The sequence below is a fragment of the Cupressus sempervirens genome, chromosome 11 (genome assembly GCF_028749045.1).
Source record: "Cupressus sempervirens isolate cs-2001-9-10 chromosome 11, ASM2874904v1, whole genome shotgun sequence".
Lineage (NCBI taxonomy): Eukaryota > Viridiplantae > Streptophyta > Pinopsida > Cupressales > Cupressaceae > Cupressus > Cupressus sempervirens.
The window spans coordinates 91294466-91300150 of record NC_143128.1 but is presented as its reverse complement, the minus strand read 5'-3'; positions in this window follow the sequence as shown (position 1 = coordinate 91300150).

The window sequence follows — 5685 nt, the reverse complement described above, 5'->3', positions numbered from 1 at the left end:
CCAAAATAGACATCAAATATTCTAAGGTTGAAGATCCCCCCCAAGAATGTGTTCTTTAATTTATTAATTTTTTAAGCTTGTAAATATTTCTTATTATTTTTTATCTTATTTTGACAGCAAAAATATTATATTAGATTTTATTTTATTTTTTAAATTTTTATATATAATAAGTATTTACTAAATATGATTACTTTCTAAGTTTTATTTTTTAATATGTTTAAAAAATAGATCATATATTTATTTCTTTAAATAATTCTAATTGTATTAAGTTTTCAAATATAATATGCAATTAAGTAATTTTAAGGTGTATATATATATATATATATATATATATATATATATATATATATATATATATATATATATATATATATATATATATATATATATTGAATTTACATATGTTTATTTAAAAGTTAATAAATCTAAATAAACATAAAAATATGAAGTTATAGAAATATTAGATTCTTGACAAAACTTAAGTTATAAAAAAAGTTATAGGGAAAATATAGTTTGATTAAACAAACCTATATAAGCTCTCCTTTAAAAGATGAGGCTACATACATAACCTTTTAGGAGCATCCCATAATTACTCTAGAATTTATCATGGATGATATGTTAAATGTTGAGATTTTTCTTTTTCTTTTGTGTGTTTTTTGTTTCAAATTCTAGGTAGCTTGGTACACTGCTTTGAGATTTGTGATGAACAAGAGGGTAAACAAGTGATCATTGTGATATTGCTATCATGATTTAACTGTGTGATTTTGAGTCAAACTTATTGGCCCATGTTTCATGAGTAGTGATTTAAAAATGTTAGAAGACTTCCTAGACTTCCTAAATATGTGATTTAAAAATCGTTTGATTATTATTTTTCTATACTTTGATTGACCTACCTAATTAATGTTCTATAAAGGATGCCACTGTAATAAGGTTTAGATCTAATAAGAAAAATAATTACTATATTTTGATATGGTTTTCATTCTTAAATTTAGTGTGGCTTGATCCTAAAGTTGTGTAATAGTCTTTACAATAGCTATTTTTATAAAAGAACATTTTAAAGAGATTTTTGTTTCTGCAAGATGTATTTGATATAGTTCAAAGAAATTAGGGTAATAAATTTTACATTATTAGTTCTTTCTTATATTATATTTTCATTTAATTAAAGGAAATTAATTAAGTTCTAAGTTTAAAATTATTTTATTTTTATTTTTAAAATTAGTTTGTATTGATATGCTTGATGCCAAGACAGGTATACAACTAATGGTATAATGCACTAAGTTTTTTTTTTTAAAATAGTAGGGAAAGACTTTAGTTCTACAAGAGTTCTTGTTTTTAAAAAGTATTCCACTCTAATGAATGTCTTGGTGATGTTGTCATTTTACTTTCTAATTCTAATGGAGCCATCTCTAGCATAGGAGATGATATATATTGCTTTCATATGTGACCCCATAAAACTTCTAGTGCACCATTCAAATTTTCCATTAGAATTTTTTTAAAAATAGAGAATTCATGGTGTGCATAGACATTACATTGCTTTAGAAATAATATGTGATAAAATATATTTTTTATTTTATAAGTTTTAAAATTATTTTCTAAAGTCTTAATGGTTTAAATTTTTTTTATCATAAAAAAAATTATAGATAATTTTTTTATTTCCGTTATTTTGACATATTATAATTTTTTTTTCTTATTTATTAAATTAATAGAATTTTAATATTTAGTATGTTATATTTATTTTCTATATTAATATTCATTTTCAATTATATTTCATTATCAATAGATTATTAATATACAATTATTTATTATATTTTTGATAAAATAGTACAAAAAAACACTGGGTGTTGCCTCTCTATAGTCCACCCCAAAGAGTGACCAATAGTAGAACATTGTCAACACAATGAAATCATCGAGAAATAAAAAGTTAGAATTTTTACCATCCAGAAAGAAATATAATCAACCACTCATCACTAGAAAAAAAGGAACGTAGCAAACCTTTAGAAACAAAAAACACAAAACTATCATTATTGTCATGCATAATAACCAGATTCATGGTATACATCGTAAACATAATGATAAAATATCACCAAATTTCAACATGATGAACAAATTATTACACCTTATACCCTTAGTTTCACCTAGCTCCAAATGGGTACATTTTTCTTGGAAGAAGTCCTTCACAAGGTAAGTAATGAAGGTAATAATGATCTTTGATATGGTGAGGGTTTTAGTAAGATTTACCATTGTATAAAGAATCCCACTTGTCTTGAGGTGCTATGAAAAAATTGTTAGCATGAATGCTAATGATATTCCAATGGGAGAATATGTTAGCATTACTGGAGATTTGATTAAGTGCTTATGTGTTGCATTCATGACAATGTTTATCATTGATGTTAACATATATTATATTCTATGAAGATTATTGGAGTTGCAAAGGAAGATGCATTCGACACAACCAGAGTATTATGAGTTGGGTTTTTTGCACTTAAGGAGATATTCATACATGTCCATAGATGCTACAACTAATTGTGTAGAAAGAGATATGAAGACATGACAGAGTTATGCGATGATTTTTGGAGACAACTTTCAGAGAAAGTTTCTAGAAAGAGGGTATTGGTAAATTAGCTATATCTTTTAGATGAAATTGAATTATGTTCAATGTGGTTAGATGAATGTTAGAGACATGCTTGAGACATGTACGAGATGCTATATTATAGATGGAAAATCAAATATGCAATTTGAGCTGACTTATGAAGTATGTTCAGTATGTTGTTTTCCTTTGAGATGACTATTACAAATATATTTGAGGAAAGAGTTTAATTATATTAGTTAGATCGTTGTATTGTTTATGTGAGCTTGGATACAAATTTGGCTATTGTTAGAGTAGAGATTGATGTTGAGGATGTACTATGAATTTCAAAGGAATTGTATTATCAAAGAAGTTGTTGTTTAGTTAGTTTAGAACTTGGATTGATTATCTTAAAGATTGTTTGGTGAAGACAATTTGAGGCTATTTGAACAATGGGTTTAACTGTCCTCCTTTCAACTCCTTACAAGGTCAACACAACTCCTAATAGGGTTGGAATCTTCTAAAAAGGATTCAAAATATCCTAATAGGGACCCATATGTACTAATTGTATTTCATTGGCTCGTAATAGAGTCCGACCTTTGGAAGGAAATTTTATATTACTACATTATCTTGTTAGCATCCTTCCCACCAAGGTTTTCTCTCTAATCAATGGTTTCCCTAGTCAACATATCTAGTGTTATTATGGATGGTTATCTTTTTATTGTTTTTATTTACATGTTTTAAAATTAATAAAGATATTGAGAGTTGTTTTAAATACGTAACTAATTCACCTTGTGGAAGATTTTGAAGACTTTGACACCTACTTACCATTAGTGAGAACATATGATTGGACAAATTATTCCTTTTACACCTAACTTTACAAAAGAGACTCTTCTTCAAAGGTTGTAGTCATATAAATTATGGACGAAACAAAATGAAGTGTTTCCTAGTGTGGAAATTGCTTTCAATATACAAAGAAACATACCTACATTGAAAATAAGTGTGACTATAATTGGAGATTATACTAGTAGTAGTCGATCGACAAAGGAAGAAGAAGATAAAATATTAATGAAGGACTTTACTTACTTATGAAGATAGAACCTAAAGGTAACAAAAATCTTGTTTGTTGGATCTATAAAAAACTTGGTCATTATTCTTCTAAATGTCCTAAGAGAGAAAATAATTTTAAGCTTAGAAAGCATTACAAGTCACAGATACCTAAGGATTGCTTCTTTGTTAATGAGGAGTGTGAAATTGGTTTTAAGATGGTGAATTTCCTATATTATAGTGATGATGAGGATGATGAGATAGGATTTGTTTCTATTAAAGAAGAAATCCTTGAAAAAAAAATAAAATAGAAAGCAAAAGAAGAAAAAGCCTTAGTATCATAGATTGAGAAGAAAAAGTCTAATTGGACTATAGATAGTGATTGGTCTCATCATATGAATGGATAAATGAACAAATTTTTTGAATTCAATAATTATGATGGAGGAATAGTTAAAACTAGAAATAATGCAACATGTCACAAAAATGAAATGGATATGTTACTCTTGATGGAAAGACCAACACTGAGGATGTTTACTTTATGGATGGATTGAATGTAACCTATGGGGGAGTATGTTAGCATTATTGGAGACATGATTAAGTGCTTATGTGTTGTATTTATGATAGCATTTTTCATTGATGTAAAAAAATACTTTATTTAGTGAAGATTACTAGAGTTGTAGAGAAAGATATGTTTGACATAGTTAGAGTATTATGAGTTGGGTTTTGTGACTTAAGAAGATATTTAGATATGTCTATAGATGCCACCATTAATTATGTAGAAAGATATGTGAAGACATGATCGAGTTATGTGATATTTATTGGAGGTAGCTTTCAGAGAGAGTTTTTGAAAAGTAAGTACTAGTAAATTAGTTGAATCTTTTAGAAGAGATGGAATTGTGTTCAACCCATTTAGAGGAAGGTTAAATTCATGTTTGAGATGCTATGTTTTAGATGATGATATTAGATATGCAATTTGAGATGACTATGAAGTTTGTTCAGAGTTTTTTTTCTTTTGAGTTGACTATTACAAATATCTTTGAGGAAAGAGTTTAATATAATGTAACATATTAATGAGGTCATATATTATTAATTGTAAATTTAGAAAGACTCAAAGCTAACTCAATACTTGTTTTAGGACTTGGTTTAGGGGAAAAGTCATTTCCTTGGTTGTAAGTGTGGCAACTAGATAAGTGAGATTGTTGTGTTATTTATGTGAGCTTTAATGTGAATTTGGATAATGTTAGTGTTGGAAATATAATTTAGACTGGGATACTAAGAGGGGAGGGGTGAATTAGGAACCAATAAAACTTTTAAACTTAACTCACCAATTGAACTATCACCACATAATTTGATCGAGTTGCATGCATGAAAGAATGAATGCAATAAAACATTCATAACACTAGTGACCCAAAAACCTTCCAAAAAGAAAGTAAAATTGGGGTGGGGATGATACCCACAAGCTTTATTATTGTAGTATAAAGTTGGCCTGTTAAGGCTTACAATTGATCACTTCTAGTGATCTACCCTATTAGGAACAATAAGGATTATTAGTCCACTTTGTGAAAGGATTTACAAACATACAATGAAGTGTGCACTCTGTTAGGAGATTTGGAATAATACTATTAAGTCGACCTTGTTAGAGGATTTGACTAACACACCTGTTAGGATGAACTAGTGGCTGATCTCTGATCTGTAACTTTGATTTCATGAGTGAGATCCCTTGTAAAACAATGATCACCTTGTTTTGATAGATAAGTCTCTACGTTTTCTTATACTACTTGTATCCTTCTTCAACTCGCAATCATCTATTGCTTATTTCCCATATACATACACATAGTCATTAGATATGATATAATTTAATGTGTGTATATATATATCAATCCACTTGATTACCTTCTAGAGTCAGCTACACCCAGTTAATCATAATTCATAAAGTCAGCCCAATTCTTGTAACTTGTGCTCTAAATGACAACTCTATGATCCTCTAACACTTGTTAACCACTGTCGATGCTTAGCATGCTTTGGAACTTGATTGATGTTGAATCTCAGTCCATACTGATCACTTTGAGTAG